Raw genomic sequence first — 16,467 nt, 5'->3', positions numbered from 1 at the left:
GTAGCCTGCCAGGCTCCTCTGTCCATGGGGATTCTCCAGGGAAGAATACTGGAGAGGGTTGCAATGCCCTCCTCCAGGGGATCTTCCCAATCCAGGGATCGAACCCAGGTTCCTGCATTGCAGACAGATTATTTACCATCTGAACCACCAAGAAAAGCCCAAGAATATTAGAGTGGGTAGCCTATACATTCTCCAGGGGAACTTTCTGACCCAGGAATCGAACTGGGTCTCCTGCATTGTAAGCAGATTCTTTACCAGCTGAGCTACCTGGGAAACCCATAGATAGGAAAATTGAAGTTGTAAGAGACATCTTGCCAGGAAGTATCAGAGCTGGGACAGAAACTGAGGTACCTGAGTTCCTAGCTCAATTCTCATCACTTGCTCAGTCGTGTCCAACTCTTTGTAACCCTGTGGACTGTAGCCCTCCAGGCTCATCTGTCCATGGAATTCTCCAGGCAAGAATACTGGAGTGGGTAGCCATTCCCTTCTCCAGGAGATCTTCCCAACCCAAGGAGAGAACCTGTGTCTCCTGCATTGCAGGCAGATTTTTTACCATCTGAGCTACCAGGCCATAGGACCTCTCTACACCTGTAACACTTAGAATTGGATATGCAGTGAAGATTCAATACATGTTAATTAAAGGAACATTCTGTGATTGGAATAGCTCACCTGTGATGTGACATTTTCTGCCACCTAGTAGATTTTTAGACCTAGCATGCATGTGAAGATACCTTTTTGTGGCACAGGTTCCAATTGTAAAATAAAGACTTTAGAATAAATATTTTAAAAGATTCTTTCCAGATATAAAATCTAATAGATTTCTTCTCTAGTAAATGATGAAAAAGTCTTCACTATCTGGTAATCTGTGTTTGTATGTGTGTGTGTGCCTATCTGTGCTGCCACAGAAGATTTTCCATATTACATCCGAAGAGTTGCAACTGATGTTCATAAAGGGATATTGGATGATTCAAAACTTGCCTATATTTCTTATATTCATATGGTTCTTTCCTTCTTTTGAATATTCTCATGCATATTTAGGGGTATACCTACTTAACTGACAGCTTTCTAGTCCTATTTAATTGAAGTTTAGCTTACATGACTCTATTAGTAATCAATCATTGACTAATACTGATAAAAACTGTGAGACAGAACTTAAGGAAACTTATTAAAGTATATTGAGTTAGCATTTATAAGTCAATTGTATCATAAACGTAGTTACTCTTCATAATTACAATTTATATACTTATAAATGTATGTGTGTGTGTATGAAAGTCGCTCAGTCATGTCCAACTCTTTGCAACCCCATGGACTGTAGCCTGCCAGGCTTCTCTGCCCATGGAATTCTCCAGGCCAGAGCACTGGAGTGGGAAGCCGTTCTCTTCTCCAGGGGATTGAAGCCAGGTCTCCCACATTGCAGGCGGAGTCTTTACCATCTGAACTACCAGGGAAGCCCTATTTAAAATATAAAATGAAAAAAATAAATAAATAAAATGCTTGGTTCATGTGACCTTACCATTTACAGCTTTCTTTCACATACACCCACAGAGCTTTCTGTGCGATATTTATGTGAAGTTTGAGTCATCCCCACTTATTTCTTTGTCTGGTCTAAAGAGTGACTCTGACTCTACCAAATTCTTTCCCCTGGTATGTTACAAATACAGCCCACAAACTTTAGAAGTATGCCTACTACTCAAATATCCAGTTTGATATTTTACAAAAGCTATAAATGGAGACTAATAAACGATCTCAGTAATGTGAAGTATCTAAAATTCCAAAATAATTCAGCTCTATACACAGACTGGAATATGTGTCTTCATTAAGAAGTAGACATACACTGGGGATCACTGACTGGATCTCCTTGTCTGTGACACAGTATCCGTGTAGCAGAGCTTCCCAGGGGGCTCAATGGTAAAGAATCTGCCTTGCAAGCCGGAGATGCAGGTTCGGTCCCTGAGTTGAGAACATCCCCTGGACAAGGAAATGGCACCCACTCCAGTATTCTTGCCTGGGAAATGCCATGGACAGGAGGAGCCTAGGGGGCCATAGTCCATGGAGTCGCAAAGAGCTGGAAACGACAGCAGAAGCAGCATCCTGTGTAGCAATCATGAAGCCTTAGTTTGGGAAGAGATTTCAGATTATTGCTGAAAACATGGATTAGGACATTCTGTGTTGTTTTGGTTTAATTATTGCTCTTTGCTTCTTTGGATGAACTGTTTTGTTCACTTTAACAACTTACTTCATACAGTCAGGGATGAAAATGTTTAACAAAAGGAGATGGTCCTGTGAGACTGAATTCTTATTTACCCAGGAATTAGGATAGACTTTTTCAGTCTAACTAATTACTGAGGATGTGAGATTGTATTACTCAAACTGATTTATATAAGTCACTATATTTACATATACTTTATTAGTTGATGTATATACACTTATTCTTGCCATCAATTTTTTCTTCTTTTGACTTGCTTTTTTCCAGCTTTCACCTAACACTGTTTTATCTTACTACTTTCATAGATTCTTAGATATTACAATTTTATTTCTAAACTCTTAGATATTTATAAAGGAAAATGTTATGAAGAACTTATTAATCCATGATAGAATTTTTCTTTTATAAATTATACTTCTTTAATTATTTACTTTATCTGAGAGTTTCCTCACAAATTACTAGAGTGTTACCTAGGTTTTTATTTTAATTTACGCTAGTTGTTGTTTCATAAGCTAATTTTTGTTTTGATTCTATATAGCTGTCTTTGTTTCTTCTGTTGACTTTTCCCCAGTTTCTTTAATAAAAAATGTCTAAAATTTAAAACAGAATAAACTAAGTAAAAGCAAGATCAGAACCATGTATACTCTGCTGTGAAAAGTTAAATAATCAGATAGCCTTCTATAGGAAAATTAAAAAGGGTATAAATACTCTGTCAATACAAATGATAAAAATAGTCAATTTATGTAAGACCAAGTGATAATTGTGATAATTTTCCTAGAACTCATATCATAAGATCTTAAAATATAAAAATAAATCTTTCAATATCTTTCAGAAAACTAAAATTAGTATATAATTTAATCACTCATTTATATAGACATTTGTACAAATCTAAAAGCTCAAGAAATAATGAGACAGAAATAGATGGCTTTTATAATGTCACAAAGATGGAATTATTTTACTGCTTTACTTAGTCACTACTGAAATTAATTTCTCTATTATATCATAAACTGGGCCAAGACACCATTAGAGTACATATATGAATGAGTTGCCATCTTAAATTAATTCTCCTACAAAGAATGCCTCAGAAATTTGTGGGAAATCCTTGAAGAATCAAAACATTTTATAAATAAAAAACAAGTGACTAAAGATTTAATCCCTCAAGCAATATAGACATTATAGACATCAGCTGTAGGAGAGGTTTTCTTTGACTAAAACATTTTGAGACTTTCTAATTGAAGAAATCATGGTATTAGAGGTTCAGTTCAGTTCAGTTCAGTTGCTCAGTCATGTCCCACTCTTTGTGACCCCATGGACTGCAGCATGTCAGGCCTCCCTGTCCATCGCCAACTCAAGCTCATGTCCATTGAGTCGGGGATGCCATTGCATTTATTTTAAAATAGATAATAGATACAACTAAGGTATTTACCTAGAAGAACATACTCTTTCCATATTTTTGGAAAATGAACTGAGATGCTGCTAGGTAAATGGACTTAAGAGTATACGTGAATCTAAAAGGCAAATAAATATTCCCAACTGTTCTGCAACTATGGTTCTGAAAATATTACACCATAATTTATATTTCCTGTCTATGTCAAAGTCCAGCAAATGGAATAAGAAGACATGACTAAAGCCAAGCTAAGCCTTTGATTAACATCCCAGGGAAATCTGAATGTATGAGATTGTTGTCGAATGTTATTTGAGTCTGTATAACATCCTTCTGGATTCTTGCCTCATTTAGTTTGGTTAGTTGGTAATGTGACCCCCCTCACCCCCTACCCTTTGAGAGATGATTCAGACCTCCAAGGTCTAATACTTTACAATTGCAATAGATGGACCTAAATTTTACTTTTTAAAGTTTCTTTTGACAGAACCATGGATTTGTAAATAACTCTGGTCTAGGCAGAGAAGAAGAATATAATTTATCACCAAACCAAGTTATTTGTGAGGGAGTAAAAGGGCTCAATATAGTTACTATATTAGTTGCCTATTGCTGCTGTAACAAATTATCAGAAACTTAGTGACTTAACACAACATAAATTTATTTTCTTACAGTTCCAGAGGTCAGAAGTCCAAAATTGATCTCACGGGGTAAAAATTCAAGATCTTGGCTTTTGGTAGATGCTCTGAGGGAAAGATCTGTTTCCTTGCCTTTTTCACCTTCTAGAAGCTGCCTACATTCCTTGGCTCATGACCCCTTCTAGCCTCACTCTAACTTCACGCTTCATCATCCATCTTCTACTACTAACTCTGATCCTTCTGCCTCCCTTCCAAAAGTACTCTTGTGATTACACTGGGCCCATCCAGCTAATCCAAGATAATTTCTCCATCTCCAAATCCCTAATGTAATTATATTTCTAAAGTACCCCCCCCAATTTTTTTGTAAACCATGTAAGCTAACAAACTCAGGGGTCCTGAAAGCTGGGACACAGACATCAATGGGGGCTATTATTCAGCTTACCACAGTTACCATGGGTATAAATTGGGACTATCACAACAAAACTGGGACACTAGGTCACCTTTTCCTAATAGGAAAGATAGACCTGAACATCCAGTGCCATTTTCTCTTTGTGTTCTTGCGATCGCCATTGTCAAGTCCTGGAATGCTCTCCATTTCCTACCCACCATTTCACCTCTGCTATTTGAAATAATTTCTCTGGTTCAAGAAAAAACCACCTCCACCATGAAAACTACCCAACTCAGAGTAACTTTTCCCCCTCTGTGCTGCTGCTCCCTCATTAGCATGGATCTCATCTCCTATTGTACTTGCCACCATCTACCCAATTTAATACAAATATATTTGTAAATGTGTCTTTTCTCCCCTACCTGAAGTAAGTTCTTGATGGTAGGGACCATGCTATAGGCCAAAAGAGAGCCATAAACATTCAGCATATGAAACACAAACAAGTCCTCAACCACTTCTAGGCCTAGGTCTGTTGGTGGAGGCCCTCCAAGCCTAGTTCCCATCAGCTTACCTAGGCGACCAACCAAGTGTAGGAGTCACCTGACACTCAAGCACTTTCTATACATGAAGGAGACAAATGTTTCACCAGAAACTTCCTTCAGACTGGGTTAAAGCCAACATTTTTATGGAACTATGTCTACCAGTCAATGTGATTTTTATCAAGAGGATGCTGCTACCCATACCTGCTTATCCTGGTTATTAGCTACAGAAACAAACAAAAAAAACACTTTGATAGTATTTAATTATAAGCTGAGTGCTTTCAGATCTTTGCTAACAATCAAGACTCAGACAATCAAAGCAAACAAACAAAAAACTTGTTTTTTTTTCATTTTTTAAATGGCAGAAGATGATAATATTGAAATCTCTTTTTTTAATAAAGGGAAGAGATACAAACTGCTAGAATTTCATTTAGTCATCATTTCTCTGGACACTATGTGCAATAGTAGAGGTGTAAGTGGAGGCCACAAGAAGTTACATTTATTTGGTGGACCCTAATCAAGGAAATTTAAATATGAAACCAAAAATACCCCTTGGTAGATCTGCCTCACCAGATGTAGACTCCCAATACTTTCAGCCAGATTTTGGTGTATCACAGAGTGATAAACATTACAGAATAACTTATTAGGAAAGGACATTGGAAATCATTCACTTTTTTCCTCTCCACTATTAGTCATTCCTAGATTCATTCATAACCCAGGGAAAAGAAGGCCAAAAATAACCACTACGCCAAGACTATTGTGAAGCAGCTGTCTATGGTGCACCAAGGCAAGCAGACAGTTGGAAGTCCAAGTGCAGAGAGTAAACAGAGGCTATATTGAAACAGCAATCATGATAATCACCAATTTGTTAGCAAATGTGCTGCACTTTGTATTTTCAAAGCATTGTATCATCATTAATTAATTAACGAGTGATAATTACTATTGCTATTGCAGTGGCATACAAAATTGTGTGCAAGATTTGGAAAGAAACTATTTTATATGGCATACACTGAAAAAGTGAGAATTTTTTCCCTTTCTATTCTTGTTGTCTCTAATTTGTTTATTTGTTTTCCACGAAACAGCCTGTGTCATGTTCTCTCTCACTCTTCCATTTTAGCTTATGCTGTTCCTGCTACCAGGAGCCTTCCTCCTCAGATAACCCCTGTGCATCTATTACATGGATATCAGCGAAAACATCCCTTTCTCCTAGAGACAGTGCCCCAAGGCTGCTAGGCTATTTTAGGGGCTCCTGCAGCGACGGTGGAGCCTGGTGGGCTGCCGTCTATGGGGTTGCACAGAGTCAGACACGACTGAAGCGACTTAGCAGCAGCAGCAGCAGCAGTCCTTAATAGAACCTTTCACCCTCTATTAAATGTCCTATTTAATTGTCTGAAACCCTTGCTAGACTGTTGGCTCTGTGAGGGCAGAGGCTTGTGTGTCTTGTTCACCTAGCACAGTGATCCACACATGGCAATCACCCAGTAAGTGTTTCTTAAATGAATAAAAGAATCCCCCATGAGGGAGAACGAAAAGAGGTTATTATTACTAACTTGAGCTCCCACTCTGTGAAAATCAATCTTCTCAGCATTCTAAATGCTTTATCTCATTGAATGCTCACCATGCTCCACTGAGATAGGTTCTAGATAGGAAATTGAAGTGACAGAGAATAAGTCATTTGCCCATGATCACACTGTTGGTAAGTGCTGAAACAGACTGAATCACGGGTTTCCTGATTTCAAACCTACACCTCTCCAAAAGTGGTGAAGAAGAAAATAGTGGCTCCTGAAGTCCAGGAACTGGTCTGACCCTCCTGGTCAGGTCTCTGTGTTATCACAAACTGGGTACTGACCTCAAAATCTGGACCGTGATTTCCTCCTGTTGCACAAAAATAATCTCACAGACCATCAGCATCAGACAAGGCCACTCTGAGACCATGACAAAGTGAGACAAAACATGCCACTTGATAATTTTATCTAAGTACAGACCAAAACATGGTCACTGAAAAACTCACAAAATACCAAACATTACCTTCTTCTGACCAACAGGAGTTTCTGTTACTTCTTTACTAGGATAGCTTTCACCTCACTTCTCTATGGATAAGATAGAGAAGAGATACCCAGTCACAAAGTTGCCCTCACTTCCTAACAGCACTCACCTAGAGGGATTTTCTGTTTCCTTAGATATTCCTCAAAATCACCCAAATCCCATAATAAGTCTTTTTAAACATCCTTTTATTGAAATGCACCACTGTTCCCATGTATTCTCCTTTGCTGCAACGAGGAATAAACTCAACTTGTTCAACCACGGATATGTTCCTGGTGGCCTTTGGCTAGAGGACATTGATAGTGAGTTATACAAGACTATCTTTGAGGCTGGAGAAAAAAAACTGTTAGAACTTTCATTTATAATAAGAATATAACCCAATCAGTATTGAACATAGTATGGAAACATGGCTCTCTTCTTTCATCTCTTTCTCCGTGAGATGGCCACAGGACAAAGTGCACGAGAGAGTAGCAATAAGATAACCAGAGAGCCACAAAAGGACAAATACTGTGTGATTTCACTTATATCAGATATCCAAAGCATTCAAAATCGTGGAAACAGAAAATAGAATGGTGGCTGCCAGAGGCTGGGGGAAAGGGGAAATGTGGAGTTGTTTGATGGGTATAGAGTTGAAGTTTTGCAAGCCGGAAAGTTCTAGAGACTTGTTATAAATAGTGTAAATCTAGTCAACACCACTGAACTATATACTCAAAAATGATTACAACTGTGTGCATTAAAGTTTTTAATTAAAAGTGTCAACATTTTTTAATTTAAATAATTAAATTTTAATTTTAAAAAAACACAACAACTAGAGGCAATGGTGATAGTTTTATACAACAGAGGATTTGACATAGCAACCATAGCCTTTCTCACTTGAATACTGGGACATAATGCTCTTGACCTGCACCAAGTTAAGTGGATTTATGGGTTACATTAGCTTAAATAGAATATACACAATAGTTTGCAATATACTGCATATATTATATATGTATATATGTGTATGTATATATATATAGAACACTATATTCTATACAGTAAGGTATATATGCATGCTAAGTCGCTTCAGTGATGTCCAACTCTATGACCCTAAGGACTGCAGTCCTCCAGGCTCCTCTGTCTGTGGAATTTTCCTGGAATGGGTTGCCATTTCCTCTTCCAGGGGATATTCCTGACCCCTGGATCGAATCCACATCTCTTATGTCTCCTGCATTGGCAGGCGGGTTCTTTACCACTAGCACCACCTGGGAAGCCCATACTGTAAGGGATGCTGCTGCTGCTGCTAAGTCGCTTCAGTCGTGTCCAACTCTGTGCGACCCCATAGATGGCAGCCCACCAGGCTCCCCAGTCCCTAGGATTCTCCAGCCAAGAATACCAGATTGGGTTGCCATTTCCTTCTCTAATGCATGAAAGCGAAAAGTGAAAGTGAAGTCGCTCAGTCGTGTCTGACTTTTAGAGATCCCATGGACTGCAGCCTACCAGGCTCCTCCATCCATTGGATTTTCCAAGCAAGAGTACTGGAGTGGGGTGCCATTGCCTTCTCCACAGTAAGGGATAGTGTGTATCTAAGGAAATCTTTGTCCTACACATACTAATGGTTCTTAGTCTTGACTGCATGTGAGAATGACCTGGGATGTTTTTGAAAAATACCATCACCTAAGTCCCACTCCATAGCAATTAAAGCAGAATCTCCTGGAGTGAAGTCTGAGAACTGTTTTTTTGTTTTGTTTTTTTAATGTTCCAAATGATTGTTATAAGTAGCCAACTGTTGAGAGCCATTAAAAATAGAAGTTCACGAGTTATCTTATGACAAAGCACTTAAGAGTTCTTAAAGTTAAGGACTTATTACACATTGTTCTTTTACAACTGAAAATTGTTCCTAATTTATTGACCTTTTCTATAATGAAAAATTGTTACAAATAGTATGTTATTTAGCAGATTTTTTAAAAATGCATCAACTTTTATCTTTCCTTTTGAGGAAGAGGTAATACTTTGATAATGAGTGAAGTAATAATTGCTTTCAAAAGAAAATTGTCCTATAGAGAAAGAATTTTGAAAATGTATCTTCAGAGATGTTTCCATCACTTTATTGCTGAAAGTGATGTCATCATAGCTGTACAATAAAAAACTTGAAAACAAAGTTTTTATCCTGTAATTTAAAAGTTTTGGTTAATTTGAGTCCCAATATTAAAAATATAAAAGCTTCATGTTAATTTTTAAGAAGTATTGATTGTCATGAAGGAAAATAGCAATTTCCATACAAATTTCAACTGAAGCTTTGCATAACTAGTGGAGAGAGTTGAAAAATTGTCTCTATTAAAATTTGTTTAACCAATTGATACATTTCTTTAATTTTAATCTATATATCTTTGTGAGATATTTTTTCTAGGAAGGCAAGATTAAAATTAAATCTAGAACCAGAATTTTGAATTGCTATATAAGAAAATACTCAAAACTTTTTTCAAAAGTAGTAAAGCATATTTAATAACAGTACTCTTATTAAACATATTGCTATACTATCAAAAGTAAAATAAAATAAAACAAATTGTATTTAAATATTATTTAATGTATTCTGAGTCTACTTTGGAATGTTCCTAATAACACACAATATAATTTAAGTAATTTATAAATATATAAATGAACATATTTTGAAACTGTACTCAAAAATGTTGATATTGGGAAGTATACGGTCAAAACAGTTTAGAAAACACAACACTGTGCTACACTTCCTCCTCCCCAAAAGTACAGGGTCTCCAAACCATTATTCCTTCACAACATTAGCTATTTATTCCTGGCAAATGCAGTTAAGTATTATTTTTACTGATTAAGGCTCTAAGTGTATTGTAAGCAGGAGGGATATTGTGGGGGGATGGCATATTTGTTTTGTTTCATAATAAAATTCAAAACTAGGTGCTTGAGAAAAATCCCAATCTCGCTTAGGTATCAACAGAGTCAATTGATCTAAAACAACATCACTGGTAAGATAACAAAAAGATAACAGCAAAGAATTTAAAATTTAAAAGTCTAGGAGAATACTCAATGCACATAATAACATTTGAAGTGCCTTTTTTTGCTTTAATCATAAGTAAAATTTTTTAAAAAAGTAACCATCCTCTTCCCGGAGTTCCAAAACTGCTCTCCCGGAAGACTCTGCTATGCAAATTATCACTGAATTCGCTTTCTTTGCCCTTGTGGTATACATTTTCATAAAGACATGATATAACAGATACATTTATACCATTTTGTAGTGTAATTGGGCTTTTACTGAGGATTCTTATCTTAGATGACTTGGCTGTGACTAGAAGAATTTTAGAAAACAGAACAAAGTAAAACAAAATGGCCGTTTGTTAAAGAAAACAAAATAATCTACAGTGCAACTCACAGGTAAGTAAGTATGGTTAGCCTGTGTTTGCAAGTCTCATGACATGTGAAACATCAGACATGGCTACTTTAAAAACCTATCACTTGTGGAGAAAAGGGAACCCTTTTGCATAGCTGGTGGGAATGTGAATTAATACAGCCAGTATGGAGAATAGTATAGAGACTGCTTTAAAAACTAGGAATAAAACTACCACATGACCCAGAAATCTCACTACTGGGCCTATGCCCTGGGAGAAAACCATAATTCAAAAAGACACATATACCCCAATGTTCACTGCAGCACTATCTACAATAGCTAGGACATAGAAGTAATTAAGATGTGCGTTGACAAATGAATGGATAAAGAAGTTATGGTACATGTATACAATGGAATATTATTTAGCCATAAAAAGAAGTCAGTTCTAGCAAGGTGGATGAACATAGAGCCTGTTACACAGACTGAAGTCAGTAAGATAAAAATAAATACCATATATTAACACATATAAATGGAATCCAGAAAAATGGTGCTGATGAACCTATTTGCAGCACAGGAATAGAGATGAAGATGTAGAGAATGGACTTGTGGACAAAGTGGGGGAAGGAGAGTGTGGGATGAGTTGAGAGAGTAGTACTGAAACATATACTTTACCATATGTAAAACAGATAGCTAGTGGGAAGTTGCTGTGTAACACAGGGGCTCTGTGACAACTTAGAGGCATGGAATGGGGTAGGAGGTTGGAGGGAAGCTCAAAAGAGAGGGGACATATGTATACCTGTGACTAATTCATGTTGATGTATGGCAGAAACCAACACGACATTGTAAAGCAATCATCCTCCAATTAAAAAAAAAAAAATCACTGTATCATTCATCCCCAGCTATAGTGCCTAAATTTCAATGTTGCAACAATTGAAACACAGGTTTCTGACTAGCCTTGTAATATCACTAGCCTTGCTTGTCTTGTCACTGATTTTGAAGAAACCCAGACTGAATGTGTCCTATCCTCTCTGTATCTGCCAGACCACACAGGTGGAATCTAGAGAGACGGTAAACTTTCTGCCTCCCTGTGGTAAAACTTATGAGTAAAAAACACTTCTGAATGCACTTTATTAAGGTTAGGTTCAAAGAAGAAAAGACATGGCCCTTTAAAAGGAATCTTGAAATGGTAGGAAACCCTGAGCATGTAGGGTAATAATAATTGGTAAGTTTAGCCAGAGATGTTGTGACTGTGCTCTGAGAGCTGAAGTTTGCAGGCAGAGGCCCCAAAAGTCCCTCTCTCCCCATCCCCAGAGGTTCCTCTTGATACCAAATCAGACGGGTCTCCAGTCTCCTCCACTGAACTTGTCATTGGACTCTTACATTCAGCTTCCATTTAAGAATTCTTTTGAAAAACACATTACACGAACTTAAAAAAATCAGTATGAATATGACTAAACAATATTATGATATTTTCTAATCCTGGTATCAGTGGATGAGAGATTAAACTGTAAAAGGAGTCAAATGAAAGCAAAGAACTTATTCCTTGATGAAGTGTCACACAGGAGACAGAGTGAGTAGGAAAATCAAGGAGCAACAAAGGGTGGACCTCACAGAAGAATTTCAGTTTCTGTCCTAAGAAATGGAAGGAGGCATCAAGCACAGACCAAAGACAGTAGATTAGAGGAAGAAGGTGAAGCAACTTCGTGGGTTTTTCATTCGACTATAAGAGCACACAGTTAAAGTTTTGCTTTCCAAAGTGAAGAATTAACTTTTGCTTTGAATATTTTCCATCTTAGCTTCTTGTCTCTTCTATTTTATTAACTTATTTTTAACTATAAAAGAATTATAGTTTCAAAGCAAATGAGATGGGGTGGTAACTTTTAAAATAACTATTATGGGAGTATTAGCATGTTTATGTTGCTGATGTTTTTTAAATTCAGTGTAATCTTAGTGAGCACATTATATATTCTGCTTTATACTCTTACCATTATATGCAGAATAGTGCAAATTATTTAACCTAATTTTGGTGACAGAATCAAAATTAGTATAAACACTGTTAAAAGTTAATAGTGAGAAAATGTTCTATTTTTATCAAAACATTTAAAACTTAGTTATAATCATATAGAGAAAAGAAAAAAGTTAAAGTAGCATTTACTTAATGCACAATAATAATAATAAAATGCCTTATTTCTTGGTAAAAAAAAAACTTATCAAGATTAATTTGAACAAAACTTGTCTTCTCATCACATTAAGAATCAAACACTGTTTTTACACTTTGGTAAACTATGGTGCCCCTAAATTTGGGTCAGCCTCCATCATTTTATTCTTCACACTTTTAATATTATAAAATAATTCCTTTAATATGAAGGGTTTTTTTTTTTTTTTTGCTACCATCACTTCCTCTGGGACTTCTTCATTCTCTTCCTCACACAAGCAGGTGCCTTACAAGTGTCCACAAGTTCACTTTCATTACTTTCTGGCTGCACACCTAGACTCTCTTGAACAGCAGTAGTCTTGACATCGCCATGGTCAGCACTTTCTTCAATAACTCTATTCACACTTCATCCAAAGTTCCTTTTCCAGTGTTACCACTGTTGTTTTGCTGCATATTCATTTTAGTTGGCCAATTTCCTCTTTCAATTACCCTCTGTAAAAATGTTATGTGGATTTATCATTGGGAGACAAAAGAGGCAACACAACTACATGCTTTGCTGCTTGTGCACAAATCGAGTAACAGATGTCCAGTGACCAATAATCAACTATCTTTGAAAGCAGTGATGTGACTGGTCACCAGTCATGATGCCTCTTCTAGAAAGTGATTTAGGAAGAGAGTTGCAGACTGAAGAGTAAGCAATAACGTTTGTACTTTATATAACTAGTCCCTATTACCATACCATATTCACTGAAATTTGAATCTTTTTGGGGGGGAATCTTTTTTGGTTAAGTCGCTTCAGCCACGTCTGATTCTTTGTAATCCCATGGCCTGTAGCCCAGCAGGCTCCTCTGTCTATGGGATTCTCCAGGCAAGGATACTGGAGTGGGTTACCAGGCCCTCCTCCAGGGGATCTTCCCGATCCAGGGATTGAACCCATATCTCATTATGTCTCCTGCATTGCAGATGGGTTCTTTACCACAAGAGCCACCTGGGAAGCCCTTGTTTGGGGTGGGGGAGGCTGTGTTATTTAACTAGGCTTCCCCAGTATCTCACACGGTAAAGAATCTGCCTGCAATGTGGGAGACCCAGGTCTGAACCCTGGGTCATGAAGATCCCTCGAGAAGGGAATGGCTGCCCACTCCAGTATTCTTGCCTAGAGAACTCCATGGACAGACGAACCTGGCAAGTTACAATCTATGGGGTCACAAAGAGTTATTTAACTAAATCACGGTAACTGAAATTCCTTTGACAGACTTAGTTGTTTTTAATCTGTATTTTTCTTGAAGATCTAGTAACATGTAACACATTCAAGAAAAATGCAAACGAGAAAGGCAAAGTCCCTCACTTCAACAAGTTTCCAGTTTAATGGACAGCAGTAAGATAACTACACACTTTCTGTAATTTGATGAGCATGATGCTCAAAATGATGTAAAAGTAGGTAAGTGAAATTACCCTTGGTCAGGGACTGAAAAAGAGATAACAAAGATAATGGCAGGGATGACAAACATTTTCAAGGTTATGCCAAACAGCTGCTTAGATTTCCACCAGAAAGATAAAAAGAATTTTGGTTTTCCTGTTTCCCTAATGTTAATTGTCTTGCTATTATAAATGATGTTTGATGAATACTTTTGTAACTGGTATCACTTTAAAATGGAATAACTAGACAAAATGGCATGAACAGCTTTAAGGCTACTGGTACACCCTCTGACCTGAAACACTAAAAAGGTTTGTCTTCGATGCCATCAGCTTGTGATCTCTGTTTCGATCTCTCAACCAAAGGTAATTTCACCCACCTATGAATTTTTATATCATTTTTGACCCTAATGGTTCATAAGCTTATAGTATTTTATGAAGAAAAGTATGAAAACAATACCTCAAAGTATTAGGAATCCATTTTTCTGGAGAGCTAAAGTTGGGAAAACAGCACGGATTGCTTATTGAATGTCAAGGATGATAGTTGTCACAGAGAACAAGAATCTCCAAAAAACTTATTTTATGAGCCTTCTGGGATAATAATCCATGTGGAAAATTAACTACACTGGAGAAATATTTAATAGCTCAGGAACACTTTGTATTTTGAGAGTTTAAAAAAAATTATTTGTGACACTTCAAAGAAAGAACATAAAAAAGGAATGTAGTCAACTTGTGTTTATGTTCCTCCTAAGTGAGTTCCACTGCTTATAGTGGGGGTGTCAGGGAGGACTTAGGGCACAGACGGGGGAAGGGTGCATTTTGTTTGTGCTTGAGGTTATTATATCTACATTAACCTCACATAATGCTGAAATAGACAGTAATTTTAAAAATGAAATTGTGCATACCTCAGGTTTTACCAACCCACTCCAGTGTTCCTGCCTGGAGAATCCCAGGGACAGGGAAGCCTGGTGGGCTGCCGTCTATGGGGTCGCACAGAGTCGGACACGACTGAAGCGACTTAGCAGTAGCAGCAGCAGCAGGTTTTACCTACCAACATGAACACAGAATGACTCTGTGCTTCTTTTGCTCTTGTTATGGTACATCTCAGGAGAATATAAAGATTATACCACATTAAAGTTTTTCTCCAAAAGCTTTCCAAAGCATTAGGTATAAAAATTAATTGAACATATATACATTGCTTCAGTTTCCCTGCACAGTGGGCTCACATTTGTGATTAAAAAGTAAAGGACTGGAGACTTCCAGTCCATCGGGAAAGGAGTTCAGAAGTGGTCACTCCATCCTAACAAGTTAAAAACTGAACAAACAGAAAAATCAACAACTCTCCCCAGATTAGAAAGAGAAGTGAGGTCACAGAGCAAAACGCTGTCTCCTAAACTGGAAAGAGACAGGTATTACAAAGAATGACAACTTACAGACAAAAATCCCCACAGAAGAAACTTCATGGGAATTGGTGTCAGGGTATAAAAATCTCAACTGCAATTGATGAATTGCTGGAGACTCAATGTGGACAAGTCTGAGAGTTTAAAACTTCAGAAAGATCCAGTGTTGACAGAGGTGGGTGGGGCAGGAGGGGGTCAAACTGCTCTAAGTCTCACCTCCAGGGGCTCTACCAGGTCCTCAGGGTGAACATGGGAGAAAAATACCCTCAAGGTTCTGGCAGGGAGAGGGGAAAATAACTATTTTGAAATATAACAGAGATTTCTGTTCTCCTCAAGGCCTGCTCTCAGGAGAAACTATTTCACCAGAGCCTAACCTGCTGGGGTTTTATCAGGGCCTAATCTATCTGTGGAAGGTAAATACAGATAGCTGTATTTCAGCTTTCTCTGAAAGGTGAATCTCATCTTTCTCTAGTTTTCTGTAGAGAAAATTAAGAATTACTGGTGAGGACTTCCCTGATAGTTCAGTTGTTAAGACTCTGCGCTTCCACAACAGAGGGCATGAGTTCAATCCCTGGTCAGGGAACTGAGATCCTGCATGCTGCACTGTGAGGCCAAAAAAAACAAGAAAGAGTTGAAAAAGAACACAGGTAAGGTTTACAATCAAGGAGCACGGGGTCATCAAAAGACTGAGCTCCAATCATAGGATTACAGAAGGCTTTCCCTCTCCTGATACCGTCATATCACCAAAGACCCATTTACTACAATTCCTTTCAATCAATACATCATGTCCAGATTTCAGCAAACAGCTATAAGGCAAAAATTACACTTTGAAGAGACTGAGCAAACATCAGAACCAGAATCAGATATGGCAGGTATGTTGAAATGATCAGATTGAGAATGGAGAAAGTAGACAACATGCAAGAACAGATGGATAATACAAGCAGAGATGAAAATTCTAAGAATCAAAAATAAATACCAG

This window comes from Giraffa tippelskirchi, chromosome 2 (genome assembly GCF_054371585.1).
Source record: "Giraffa tippelskirchi isolate mGirTip1 chromosome 2, T2T-mGirTip1v1.2.pri, whole genome shotgun sequence".
NCBI lineage: Eukaryota > Metazoa > Chordata > Mammalia > Artiodactyla > Giraffidae > Giraffa > Giraffa tippelskirchi.
Note: the sequence above shows the minus strand (reverse complement) of the source record.